General features: G+C 39.4%; 1 protein-coding gene and 1 long non-coding RNA gene across 3 annotated transcripts in view; one reads left to right on the forward strand and one right to left on the reverse strand.

Annotated features, from left to right (window-relative positions):
- LOC109204193 (uncharacterized) overlaps positions 1-14,611 on the forward strand; it is a 242,564-nt gene that overhangs the window by 227,283 nt on the left and 670 nt on the right. Inside the window, exon 4 of one of the 2 annotated variants that reach the window (XM_025911462.1) lies at positions 11,215-11,265. The exons of the other annotated variant lie outside the window; for it this stretch is intronic. The gene's annotated coding sequence lies outside the window, so the exon portion shown is untranslated. Of the gene's footprint in view, positions 1-11,214; positions 11,266-14,611 lie in introns of those variants that run through there. 2 annotated transcript variants of the gene reach the window in all.
- Positions 3,435-4,616, reverse strand: LOC109200317 (uncharacterized). The gene is made up of 2 exons (XR_002060495.2): positions 4,465-4,616; positions 3,435-3,784 (listed from the first exon to the last, which is right to left on the reverse strand). It is a non-coding gene; the product is annotated as an uncharacterized LOC109200317 (long non-coding RNA).

The raw sequence follows: 14,611 nt of genomic DNA on the forward strand, positions 1-14,611 counted from the left end.
TGCATCTGTGTGTAATCTAATGTCAGTACAAATACAGCTGCTCTGTGACAGTCTCAGAGGTTGTCTTAGAGAATATTGGGAGCAACAACACCATGAAGTCCAAAGAACACACCAGACAGGTCAGGGATAAAGTTATTGAGAAATTTAAAGCAGGCTTAGGCTACAAAAAGATTTCCCAAGCCTTGAACATCCCACGGAGCACTGTTCAAGCCATCATTCAGAAATGGAAGGAGTATGGCACAATTGTAAACCTACCAAGACAAGGCAGTCCACCTAAACTCACAGGAGAGTGAACAAGGAGAGCGCTGATCAGAAATGCAGCCAAGAGGCCCATGGTGACTCTGGACGAGCTGCAGAGATCTACAGCTCAGGTGGGGGAATCTGTCCATAGGACAACTATTAGTCGTGCACTGCACAAAGTTGGCCTTTATGGAAGAGTGGCAAGAAGAAAGCCACTGTTAACAGAAAACCATAAGAAGTCCTGTTTGCAGTTTGCCACAAGCCATGTGGGGGACACAACAAACATGTGCTCTGGTCAGATGAGACCAAAATGGAACTTTTTGGCCAAAATGCAAAACACTATGTGTGGCGGAAAACTAACACTGCACATCACTCTGAACACACCATCCCCACTGTCAAATATGGTGGTGGCAGCATCATGCTCTGGGGGTGCTTCTCTTCAGCAAGGACAGGGAAGCTGGTCAGAGTTGATGGGAAGATGGATGGAGCCAAATACAGGGCAATCTTGGAAGGAAACCTCTTGGAGTCTGCAAAAGACTTGAGACTGGGGTGGAGGTTCATCTTCCAGCAGGACAACGACCCTAAACATAAAGCCAGGGCAACAATGGAATGGTTTAAAATAAAACATATCCATGTGTTAGAATGGCCCAGTCAAAGTCCAGATCTAAATCCAATCGAGAATCTGTGGCAAGATCTGAAAACTGCTGTTCACAAACGCTGTCCATCTAATCTGACTGAGCTGGAGCTGTTTTGCAAAGAAGAATGGGCAAGGATTTCAGTCTCTAGATGTGCAAAGCTGGTAGAGACATACCCTAAAAGACTGGCAGCTGTAATTGCAGCAAAAGGTGGTTCTACAAAGTATTGACTCAGGGGGCTGAATAATTACGCACACCCCACTTTTCAGTTATTTATTTGTAAAAAATGTTTGGGATCATATATGATTTTCGTTCCACTTCTCACCACCAAGTGTACACCACTTTGTATTGGTCTTTCACGTGGAATTCCAATAAAATTGATTCATGTTTGTGGCTGTAATGTGACAAAATGTGGAAAAGTTCAAGGGGGCCGAATACTTTTGCAAGCCACTGTAAGTAAATCCCCAGTTTTTTGGGATTTACTTCCCTGGATGATTGAGCATGCATCAAAATATTTTAACCCACCTTGGCAAGGACTGCCTCAGATTCAGCCTCAGATGCAGACAAAACAGGATTACTCCTAAAATTCTGCAAATGAGCTCTTCAGTTAAGGGCTTTCGAGCAACAAAAATCTTCCAGAAGGCAGCACCAGCTGCTCAATGAACGGGTGAGAAAAACAAATTTTACCATCTATTATATGTGCTAAAATCCAAAGAGGAGCAGATCCGACAGAGACTGAGATGCACAATCCTTGTACAAATCACTGATGCCTTCATTGGCAAAATCTTTGTTTCTGTGAACATTTGGGCGGTAAAATGAAGATTTAACTGTGAAAATGTCATGTTTGCACCTTCTTAGTGGACATGAATAAACTGCATGAATAAACTTTCTGAATCCTTTATCATCCACAACTGAAAACTGCTTCTAATGCAGTTTTATAAGCCTTTATTCAAGTTGAGCAATTCAGAGTCCATCTGAGCAATTCAAATTTGTATTTCACTTATTCAAATCAGTTTCTGATGGCACAAAGTTCTGCCCATATACAGTGATGGGACGTAACTTGGGACGTAACGACGTAACTTTTTTCAGTAACAAGTAATCTAACTAATTACTATTTCTATCGTTACAACACCGTTACCGTTACTAACAAGAAAATACGGTGCAGTGGCGTTACTATTTTTCAACAGACAGTCGGTTGAAGCTGTGTTCAGCTTACTGCATCTTATATCAGTTGCACGGAAGTAGCTGTCTACCTAAGTAATCTGGGAGCTACAGGTTTAAGCAGCTGTGCGCGCTCCCATGCACCAACTCAACCAGTCAAAAATGTTATGGCAACATGACATTTGGTTGTTGAGGAAGAGGGGGAAGTTTTAGTAGTGATGGCGAGCGAGCGAGAGAGAGGGAAAGACAGCAGAAAAAGAGAGAGAGAGATGTCAGAGATTTGTGACGTTTAGCATGTTTGTAGTGTGTAGTTAATTCAATTCAATTCAATCCAATTCAATTTTATTTATATAAAGCCAAATCAAAACAATAGTCACCTCAAGGCACTTTATATTGCACAGCAGATAGTACAATAATAGATACAGAGAAAAACCCAACAATCATATGACCCCCTATGAGCAAGCACTTTGGCGACAGTGGGAAGGAAAATCTCCCTTTTAACAGGAAGAAACCTCCGGCAGAACCAGGCTCAGGGAGGGGCGGGGCCATCTGCTGCGACCGGTTGGGGTGAGAGAAGGAAAACAGGATAAAGACATGCTGTGGAAGAGAGACAGAGATTAATAACAGGTATGATTCAGTGCAGAGAGGTCTATTAACACATTGTGAGTGAGAAAGGTGACTGGAAAGGTCCAGCCCTAACTATATGCTTTACCAAAAAGGAAAGTTTTAAGCCTAATCTTAAAAGTAGAGATAGTGTCTGTCTCCCGAATCCAATCGGGAAGCTGAAAATTGAAGGCTCTCCCTCCCATTCTACTTTTAAATACTCTAGGAACGACAAGTAAGCCTGCAATGCGAGAGCGAAGTGCTGTGTGATATGGTACTACAAGGTCATTAAGATAAGATGGGGCCTGATTATTTAAGACCTTGTATGTGAGGAGCAGGATTTTGAATTCAATTCTGGATTTAACAGAAAGCCAATGAAGGGAAGCCAATACAGGAGAAATATGCTCTCTCTTTCTGGTCCCTGTCAGTACTCTTGCTGCAGCATTTTGGATTAACTGAAGGCTTTTCAGGGAGGTTTTAGGACATCTTGATAATAATGAATTACAACTAGTCCAGCCTGGAAGTAATAAATGCATGAACTAGTTTTTCAGCATCACTCTGAGACAGGAATTTTTCTAATTTTGGAGATGTTATGCAAATGGAAGAAGGCAGTCTTACATATTTGTTTAATATGTGCATTGAAGGACATGTCTTGGTCAAAAATGACTCCAAGGTTCCTCACAGTGTTACTGGAGCAGGCCCGGCCCTAACCAATCTGGCGCCCTAGGCAAGATTTTAGGTGGCGCCCCCCTACATCGGCAGTGTAGTGTATGTACTCACAAGAAACCGAATAGCTTTGTCTTTGACCTTTTTTTTTTACTTAAAGAAAGCAAATTCACAATCAGAATAATTAACAAGATAAAAAAATATATGAATAAATAAATGAATACAAAAAATAAAAAATGAATATATGAAATACAATAAATTTTACATACATAAAGGAAGACCGCTTGATGCTGCTGCATCACTGCTGGGTTGTGCTGCTGAGGTGGAGGCAACAGGAACACCGCTTGATGCTGCTGCATCATGGCTGGGTTGTGCTGCTGATGCTGCATCACTGGTGGGTTGTGCTGCTGAAGTGGAGGCAGCAGCGGTAGATGTGGTAGATGGCCCAGGGGTGGGATTTAGAAACTTCAACAGTGCATCTGAAGAGAGGAGTATGTGACACCACTGAGTATTAAAGTCTAATAATAAAAACATATGATTCCAGGAATAAAATGAAATGATATAATATAAATGAAAAACCAAAGAGATATATGTATGATGTTAACTGATATGCAAATTAGATTAGATTCAATTTATTGTCATCATTACAGTGAAATGTTGAATAGCAGAATGCAAAGTAACAGTATAATATCATATGAGAATGTTATGTTATGATTATCTTTGACCGAATCACAGCAGTGCTCATATTAAAAAACAGCATTCCCTCTCATGTGATATTGCTTAATTAACATTAATGATGTGCACTTTAACAACTAGGCTTACAACTATAATATATACAGGGGTGGAAAAGTGACTATTACCTGCAGGGTAAACGTTAGCTAACCAGAAGGCAATAACAATGTAAACAAAAAACACCTGCTTAAAAGATGAATACAAATGAGGAATGGTGGGAAAGGTGGGAGTACTGTAATTACCTAACGTTACATTATTATTTTCCATAACAATTTAGCCCCCTCCACAATATTAACTGACGTTAAAACAGTTAACTAGCTATTTATTGATTAGCAATTAGCGAATCATGTAACATTAGCCTAATGCTAAAAATTTAGGTTACTATCACATTCAGACAAATAATTTCATGTAGGCTAACGTTACCTACCTCTGTCTTTTTCTCGTTTCTCCTCCTCTTCTTTTCTCTTTTTTCTTCCCTGGGCACCTGACAGTTTTGGCCGTTTTGACATCTTGTGTTGATTTTTTGATGTGGTGAAGTCCAAAAGGAACCATGATACGGGAAGGGAGGGGGCGCACCGTGCGGGGAGGGGGGGGCTGTAATGTTGTAACAAATAATATTTCTATTAAATAAGCTTTACTTTGCATTTTAATTAACGTGGGATTATTTTTTGTATTTAGAAATAATAGTACCAACTTTTTTTATTTTTTTTTTCAACATTTGTGGCACTGGCGTGGCGCCCCCTGATGGACGGCGCCCTTAGCATTTGCCTATACGGCCTATGCCACGGGCCGGCCCTGTACTGGAGGCCAAGGTAATGCCATCCAGAGTAAGAATCTGCTTAGATACCATATTTCTAAGATTTTCAGGGCCGAGTACAATAACCTCAGTTTTATCTGAATTAAGAAGCAGAAAGTTAGCAGCCATCCAGGTCTTTATGTCTTTAAGACATTCCTGCAGTTTAAGTATTTGGTGTGTGTTATCTGGCTTCATGGACAGATAGAGTTGGGTGTCATCAGCATAGCAGTGAAAATGTATACTATGTCTTCTAATGATACTGCCTAGAGGAAGCATGTATAATGTAAACAGAATTGGTCCTAGCACTGAACCTTGTGGAACACCATAATTGACCTTAGTGTGTGAAGAGGACTCTCCATTTACATGCACAAATTGGAGTCTATTAGATAGATATGATAGAAACCACTGCAGCGCAGTACCTGTAATACCTACAGTGTGCTCTAATCTCGCTAATAGAATATTATGGTCAACAGTATCGAAGGACAAGCACAGAGATGAGTCCACTGTCAGAGGCCATAAGAAGATCATTTGTAACCTTCACTAAAGCTGTTTCTGTGCTGTGATGAGATCTGAAACCTGACTGAAACTCTTCAAATAACCCATTCCTCTGCAGATGATCTGTTAGGTGTTTGACAACTACTCTTTCAAGGATTTTTGATATGAAAGGAAGGTTGGAGATTGGCCTATAATTAGCTAAGACAGCTGGGTCTAGAGATGGCTTTTTAAGTAAAGGTTTAACTACTGCCAGCTTGAAGGCCTGTGGTACATAGCCGATTATTAGAGATAGGTTGATCATATTTAAGATTGAAGCATTAATTAATGGCAGGACTTCTTTGAGCAGTTTTGTAGGAATGGGGTCTAAAAGACACGTTGATGGTCTGGAGGAAGTAATTATTGAAGTTAACTCAGAAAGATCAATTAGAGAAAAATAGTCTAAATTAATATCAATGGTACTGAAAGTAGCTGTAGATAATATTACATCTGTGGGATGATTATTGGTAATTTTTTCTCTAATTATTAAAATTTTATTTGTGAAGAAGTTCATGAAGTCAATACTAGCTAACGCTAAAGGGATGGTTGGCTCAACAGTACTCTGACTTTTTGTCAGCCTGGCTGCAGTGTTGAAGAGAAACCTAGGGTTTTTCTGATTTTCTTCAATCAGTGATGAATAGTAAGATGTTCTGGCTTTGCGGAGGGCTTTCTTATAAAGCAACAAACTAGTTCTCCAGGCTAAATGATGATCTTCTAAATTTGTGACATGCCATTTCCTCTCCAGCTTATGAGTTATCTGCTTTAGGCTATGTGTTTAAGAATTATACCACGGACTTCTGATTTGAGGCCTTAGTTTTCACCGGAACTCCCCACTAGAGATGGACCGATCCGGTATTATGTATCGGTATTGGTCTGATACTGACCTAAATTTCTGGATTGGATATCGGAGAGAAATAAAACATGTAATCCGATCCATTAAATATCACAGAAGCACCTCACAAAACTTGGGACATGGCGTAACCCAGCTCTTAACCTTAGCCTTAGCACGTGGGAACAGTATGCGTCACGTGATAGAGCGGCGAGACCTGTCGGCGGTCTGGTTGAGCATTTGGAGCAGAAGTAAAGTAAGTGTGTAAGTTCACCTCTGAATGTTTGTAAAGCATTCCCACGTTAAGCTTAACAACCGATATATGGAGCGACTGCCTCTCTCCCCTTCCCTCTCTTGTTGCTACTTCAATCATGAAACTGATTAATGATCAGCTGATTGGCTTTTCTGTTGCGAGTCTGTCTCTCTTGTTTGTTTATCGTCCACTTTGTGCCAGAAAGAGGAAACCAGCGGCTGAACAACAGCAGCACGTTTAATGCTTGATAGGCTGTTTTTAGATTTTATTTAATATTACTTTCTACACCAGGATCCTTTTCTACGTAGCTGACAGCTGGTAACTGTGCAGGGGCGGGTCTAGCAAACATAGGGCATTAACAGGTAAAGGGGGGTACAAAGAAATACTTTTCTTTCTTATTCTCATGTCTAGTTTAAAAAAAAAAATCTGAATCTTACAACCAAAGTTTTCACCTTATGTAAAATGTATAGAAATCCATTATTGTATATAGTAACTATTAAGTCTAATATACCCTAGTAATAGTAGTACCTACAGTACTTTTTCCTTTAGGAAGGTACCATCTGTGCAGTCTGCAATTCTGTTGAAGAAAGATGTTGAAGCTATTTAATTATTGTAGAAATATAATTTATTTCTGTGCATTCTTTTTTTTTTACACATGCATTAAATTAAGGTTGATTACATGGTTCCCTATTTTTTTTTGCTGGGAGTTTCCAACCCTATTAGTTAGGTTGTTTAATATTTCTGCTAAGTACTTTTTAGAATACCAGAATAGGGAGGATGGAGTAGGTTTAAGTTTATTAGACTGATCAGTATTGCTGAACTATGAAATATTTTGGGTGCAGTGTATTTTTTGCATAAAGGTATAACAGAATAGCTTTAGTTTTCCATCCATCCATCCATCCATTCGCTTCCACTTATCCTTTTCAGGGTCGCAGGGGGCGCTGGAGCCTATCCCAGCTGTCATAGGGCGAGAGGCGGGGTACACCCTGGACAGGTCGCCAGTCTGTCACAGGGCCAACACACAGGGACAGACAACCATTCGCACTCACATTCACTTGCACATTCACACCTAGTGGCAATTTGAATTATCCAATTAACCTATCCCCACAAGTTGCATGTCTTTGGACGGTGGGAGGAAGCCGGAGTACCCGGAGGGAACCCACGCAAACACAGGGAGAACATGCAAACTCCACACAGAAAGACCCCGGCCTGATGGTGGAATTCAACTCAAGACCTTCTTGCTGTGCGGCAACAGTGCTAACCACTGTGCCACCATGCTGCCTAGCAAAAAAAAAAAAAAAGCTTTAGTTTTTGTTTTTTAAAACCTGAGTATGAACTTATACATAATGCTGCAAGATATAAAAAAACAGTTTTATTGATTATGAAATACAGTATATTGGATTAATATCGGTATTGGCAGATATCCAAATTTATGACATCGGTATCGATGTCAGACATAAAAAATTGGTATCGTGCCATTTCTACTCCCCACTGCTGTGTAATCAATTTTCGTAAATATAAATGTTATTAGGAAATGATCAGACAGGAGAGGGTTTTCAGGAAATACAGTTAAATGTTCAGTTTCTATGCCATATGTTAACACAAGATCTAGAGTGTGGTTAAAGTGGTGGGTGGGTTCTTTTACATTTTGAGAGAAGCCAATTGAGTCTAATAACACATTAAATGCAATGTTGAGGCTGTCATTTTTAACATCTACATGAATGTTAAAATCACCCACAATAATTATTTTATCTGAGCTGAGCACTAAATCAGATAAAAAGTCTGAGAAATCAGACAGAAACTCTGTGTAAGGCTCAGGCGGACGATAGATGGTAACAAGTAAGACTGGTTTCTGAGTTTTACAGCTGGGGTGGGCAAGGCTAAGCATCAGGTTTTCAAATTAATTAAAAGTCTGTCTTGGTGTTTCGTTGATTAATAGGCTGGTGTGAAAAATTGCTGCCACACCGCCCCCTCAGCCTGTGCTTCGAGATTTCTGGTAGTTAGAATGACTCGGGGGTGTTGATTCATTTAAACTAACATAATCATCCTGCTGCAACCAGGTTTCTTTAAGGCAGAGTAAATCGATTTGTTGATCAATTATTAAGTCATGTACTAACAGAGACTTGGAGGAGAGAGACCTAATATTTAATAATCCACATTTTACTGTTTTACTCTTTGGTTCAGATGTGGATACTGTATTGTTCTTTCTTTGTGCTTTTTTATGTTTAAGTTGTTTTTTGCCCATTTTTATTTTGTTTTTTGTCTGTTTGGGAGCTGACGCAGTCTCTATGGAGATGGGGTTTTGGGGGGGTAACAGGAGGAGAGAAGCTGCAGAGACGCGTAAGACTGCAACTCTGTTTCCTGGTCCCAACTCATTTGGGAGGTTTAATAAATTTGTCCATATTTCTAAAAATGAGAGCTGCTCCATCCAAAGTGGGATGGATGCCATCTCTCCTAACAAGAGCAGGTTTCCTCCAGAATATTTGCCAATTATCTATGAAGCCCACATTTGTTTTTGGACACCACTCAGACAGCCAGCAGGTTAAGGAGAACATGCGGCTAAACATGTCACTCCTGGTCTGATTGGGGAGGGGACCAGAGAAAACAACATTGTTTTTGCAAAGTTACACACCGATTCAATAATGATTTTAGTGACTTCCGATTGGCGTAACCAGGTGTCATTACTGCCGACGTGAATTATGATTTTACTGAATTTACGTTTACCCTTAGCCAGCTGTTTTAAATTTCCCTCAATGTCGCCTGCTCTGGCCCCTGGAAGACAATTGACTATGGTTGCTGTTGTCTCTAGCTTCACATGTCTCAGAACAGAATCACCAATTACCAGTGGTTGACCCCCGGCGGAGATGTCGCCAAGTGGGGAAAAACGGTGTTGTTAATGTGTTGTCTTGTGTAGTTAGTGTGTAGTGTTGTGGATAGTTTTGTGTTGTGTGTCAGAACAATGAGGCGATGGCTGTCTCCAGGTAGAAAACAGGAGTGATACACCTTCTGTCAGACATGCAGGTATCAGGCTGTGATGTTCTCCTTTATAGTGGACAGAAATTATTTTTTTGGAGTGGCACAAATAATTTGTGTGGCCTCTTATTGAATGCAGAACACCTGATTGTTATGTAAATAGTTTGAAGTGGTTATTTAAAATAGGGTAAAAGGTAAATGGCTGCAAATAACTTTGTTGTCGCAAAACTTGTGCATAGGATTTTAAAATTGAAAATTTATATTTGCATTTAAAGTTATGAAATATGATTCAGTAAACATGTTTGTGGTTGTTACAGTAAAAAATGTAAATTTCTACTCAGATTTTATGTTTTTTGTCTGATTTTAGATCAATTGTGTTAATACAGTATGTCAAAATGAGAACAGAACTGTAAATTCAGACACGTGAGGTTGTGCTGAAAAGGATGATACCAAACAAGGCAAAGTAAATAGTTTTTAAAGGTGAAATGTAGAGGGAAAATCGAAAGTAGTCAAAAATGGCCAATTATACCCTGGACCCCAGAGGGTTAAACATTTTTTTTAAAGTAACGCAATATTTACTTTTCAAGTAATTAATTACTTTTAGAATCTTGTAACTCAATTACTAACTCAATTACTTTTAGTAACTGGTAACTATAATTGATTACTTTTTCAAAGTAACTTGCCCAACACTGCCCATATATGGGTAACCAGCAATCAACAAAATAATTTATCACTGACATGAACAAAGGCAGCCTGATATCAGGTTAAAAACGTTTAGGAATAACATTGTTATTAGTAATAATAATTGCTATTGCTATGCGGTGCGGTCGTGTTACTATTTTTCAACAAACAGACGGTTGAAGCTGTCTTCAGCTTACCGCACATTATATCAGTTGCACGGAAGTAGCTGTCTACGTAAGTAATCTGGGCGCTACAGCTTTAAGCAGCTCTGTGCGCTCCCACAGACAGTAATCACTTTCTGGCAGACGATCACTTTTTGGCAGAAAACCTCAAGCTAGGGGGGCAAAACAATCGCATGAGTGCTGCTGTTTGGCTGAGGAAAAATAAAGTAGTCGTGATAAACCAATCCAACACATTCTCACTCCTATCTCATCAAATGTGCGACGCATGGTCAGGCTCCCTCTGCTTCACTTATCGACGCTCCGGATACCTGCTTATACCACTGCTGCTTATACCACAGGTTAATACACTCTGCAGATCCCTGATGGGAGAATCATTACCTCTGCCAGCCAAGAAGCCTGGTCGATGTTTGTTTACAGTCTGATGATGGGACATCATGCTCTACATCTTCAAAGTTTGTCTCTTGATTATTATTCATACACAGTAATGTGAAGTATGCTCATATCTAGTATAACTGGACCAACCTGGTGCTCTTCTGTTATGGAGGCTATTTGAGTCTGAATGTTGGATGTTGTGTATCTCGTGTTCTCTGGGCTTTGTTGTCCTCAGTCTCTTTGCAGGATCAGAAAACAAAACCAGGATGACTGTAATAAATTTCTTCTCCACTTGGATGATGATAAGACTGTGACATGGGATGCCACCTTTGGTCTTGTGATGAAGCAAAGCTCAGGAAGAAGTATGATTAAATGGTACCCACATGTGTGCAGCTGTGAAGAATGTACAGAGGTACCTGCAACCAAATCCAAGCCTCCTCGGGTTAGTTGTAGTTGCAGAATGCTATAGGACTGAGACAGCTGAGGCATCAAATATTTGATTAAACGGATGAAAAAAGAGAAGTTTCTTCCCTATAATTATCACTTTTTAAAATCTTTAGCAACTTCAAGTCTGTCAGCATGCTGAGGTCACAGAAACAAGAAAAGAAGCTTGACTTCAGAGTGCTGTTTACAGTTTTCTGTCATCATGATCTCCCCTGGTCATGGTAGCAGAATATTTTAATAATATAAAATATTATTTTTTTGTAATTCATATTTTTCTGTTAATCAAAAATTTACTTTGTGAAATTTGTATTTGAGAATGCAGAATGTGATAATGTATTTTTGTTCAGTATTTAATTCACTCAGTTGCAATTGTTAAATAATAATAAAAAATATATATATATATATATTCTTATAATTTAGCAAACTAATTTATCAAAAAATTATAAAAAAAAATACCATATTGTATTCATACAGAATCAGTATGGTATCATTGTTTGTCTGTTCACTGATTGCTGAAACTAAGAGTTAGTTTTATCTATTTAGATCTAAAGTATCTAAACTCGAGCTCTAATGTTTCTTTCTGTGTGTGTGATATGTAATTTCCTACATCTTGGCAGAGTGTCAGTTTGTGCTTACAGATGGTGACTTTGTGGAGAGATGGCGGTGTTTCCTCAGAAGAACTAGCAGAGTCACAAAGGGCACGAGTCCATCTCACCACCTTGACTTGATGACTGATGCTCATCTGCACTGCACAAAGGAAATCAACTGACAAAGGTTTGTCCAGTGTGTGTTATGAAATGTATATTTTACATCTTTTATGCTTACAGATATGTTTTTCTTGACAGAGGCTCTGCAGAGGTTAGACAAAGCAGAGAAAATTACAATTCTGATCTTTCATCAGAGGCTGCAGATAAACCATACACAGCTAAAATAGAAATAGTTGTTAGTTTTAGAATTGAATGTTTTTCACACAGGCACATGTTGTACATAGTATGTGCATTACATTTTACTGTGATTTACTGGGATATTTGTTAGTGATGTGTGGATCGATACTGAAATATCGATTCCTCCGATACCAGTCATTTATGTTCTAGAATTGATTCTCATATTAAAATATCAATATTTTAGTAATTTAGGGTAAATTTGTAGTTTATCATTAACAGGAACACAGTGGAAAGAAACTATATCATTCGGATTGTCTACACTGGAAGGAACTACTTCGTCTTCCGCCTTTCATAGTCATATGCAAAATACAGCTGTAGCGTGCGCACTCACAACAATGGCTGAGTGTAAATGGAGTCATGTGCAGACGTATTTTACCTTCACAAACAGCCGAGACTTGGCAAGACAGTGAGGTGTTGTGGCAACACCACTAACCTCATCAAATACCTCACAGTAAATCATATCACAGAATATGATGAGCTTATGTTGAGGCGAACTGAAGAGGAGGAGAGGAGAGGGACAGGCGCTGCTAGGGCGAGACAGACGTCTCTTACGGAGTCCTTTAGTGCTGCAGGCAGGCAACATGTTCAAATAGCGCACAACTTCAGGTTTTTTATTTCTATATGATAATTCTGCATTATTAAGCAGTAAGAACAAGTAATCTGATATCCTGTAATCATTATGAAGCTATAATTTGAGATACAATAAAAGATAGAATAAATAAAATAAGTTTTTGTACAAAGTATTGGTATCGGATCAGTATCGTCGATACCACCCTAAATTTTACTTGGTATCGGATTGGAAAGGAAATCAGTGGTATCGCACATCACTAATATTTGTTGTCTGATGTTCAGGCAACAAATATAAAATGGAGAAATGGAATAAAAGGGAGAAGTTTTTGCTGTTTTTGTAATGACGTGAGTAAATCTTCAATATTATTTATTTGCTTGGTTATTTTATGAGTGTTTCTGAGTGAGGGAGAGAGGAGTCATCATCCAGCTTCAAAGAAAACATCCAGGTAAAGTGACGTGGATCAGTGGATAAACTTGTCTCCACTTTCAAGGGAGATACTCTTAGAGAGAGACTACCTGAGCCATCCATAAATTATAGTGCTTTCAAATACACATACATTTTTAAAGGACAAAAATGAATATTGAACTTTCAGTGACCAAAGCTTTGCATGGTAAATGGTAAATGGCCTGTATTTGTATAGCGCTTTCTAGTCCCTTAGGACCCCAAAGCGCTTTACACAACCTGTCATCCACCCATTCACACACACATTCACACACTGGTGATGGCAAGCTACATTGTAGTGAAGCGAGATCGATCAACTGCAGATCAGACAACAAACGACGGAGGCTCCAGAAAAGTGCAATCAAACGATAAGTTTATTGACAACGGAGAACAATCATCAGCATATGGCTTATTTGCTCTGACAAAAATACACTGGGTTCTGGTTTTATAGCATAGAGGATCACACCCCCACATACACGTCAATACAGGTCAAAAATACATTATGTACAGTCATTGTTTACAGACAAGGGTACATCTTGTACATCTCTAATAACTGTAAACAGACATATAACTTCTCTTTTTGATAACACCTTCCTTTTAAGGTAATAACTTCAAGCTTCAGGGCCTCTAAGGGCTAATAATTGACCCTCGTCCTCAATCTCTAAGTAGACAGAATTACAGCAAGTCTCAAATAAGAAGCAGAAGACACTTGGGCCTTCGCTCAGGCCTGCTACTAGATTTATGTGTATTGTAAGCATGCATGCAATTAACCTGCTATGTTCTCATCTTCCCTCAACATGTATCACCTGGACACTCTCACCAGTGAAGCTTAAAACCCTCTTGGATAGAACATCAACTCTAAACAAGCACAGATATGCAATGTGTATAAAATGATCATAACTACACCTGTAAATAGAAAGGTCAATGTGATGATAAACATATTCAATGCAATATGAACCCTGTAAACAATATTACTGTTAAAATAATACTCTAAAACATGTTATTAATACATTCATCATAAGGCAGATTATATGATAGCAATAAAAGAATCTCTGAATCCCAACAGTAGCCACAGCCACCCCGGGGCGCACTGACAGAGGCGAGGCTGCCGGACACTGGCGCCACCGGGCCCTCTGACCACCACCAGTAGGCAACGGGTGAAGTGTCTTGCTCAAGGACACAACAACCGAGACTGTCCAAGCCGGGGCTCGAACCGGCAACCTTCCGATTACAAGGCGAACTCCCAACTCTTGAGCCACGATCACCCCACGATTGCATGTGTGTTTTCAAACTGTTCCTCAGATGAGCAGGATATCACTCTTGGACTGTCTAACCTGCCAGAGCAGCATTGAATGACCACCACACATGAGCATGTTCCTGCAACATTCAGCATCTCATCCTTCATCTGTGTGCTTTTGCTTTTGGTAAGTAGAGCTACAGTAACTCTAAACACATGCCATCCATTTCTAACAGCCTGGTTACTTCCTGTCAGCTATTTTAGAAACCATGTGGTCACCTGACCTAACACTGTTTCTTCTTGTTCCCCTTAATGTTGAA

Source organism: Oreochromis niloticus, linkage group LG11, assembly GCF_001858045.2.
Source record: "Oreochromis niloticus isolate F11D_XX linkage group LG11, O_niloticus_UMD_NMBU, whole genome shotgun sequence".
Classification (NCBI taxonomy): domain Eukaryota; kingdom Metazoa; phylum Chordata; class Actinopteri; order Cichliformes; family Cichlidae; genus Oreochromis; species Oreochromis niloticus.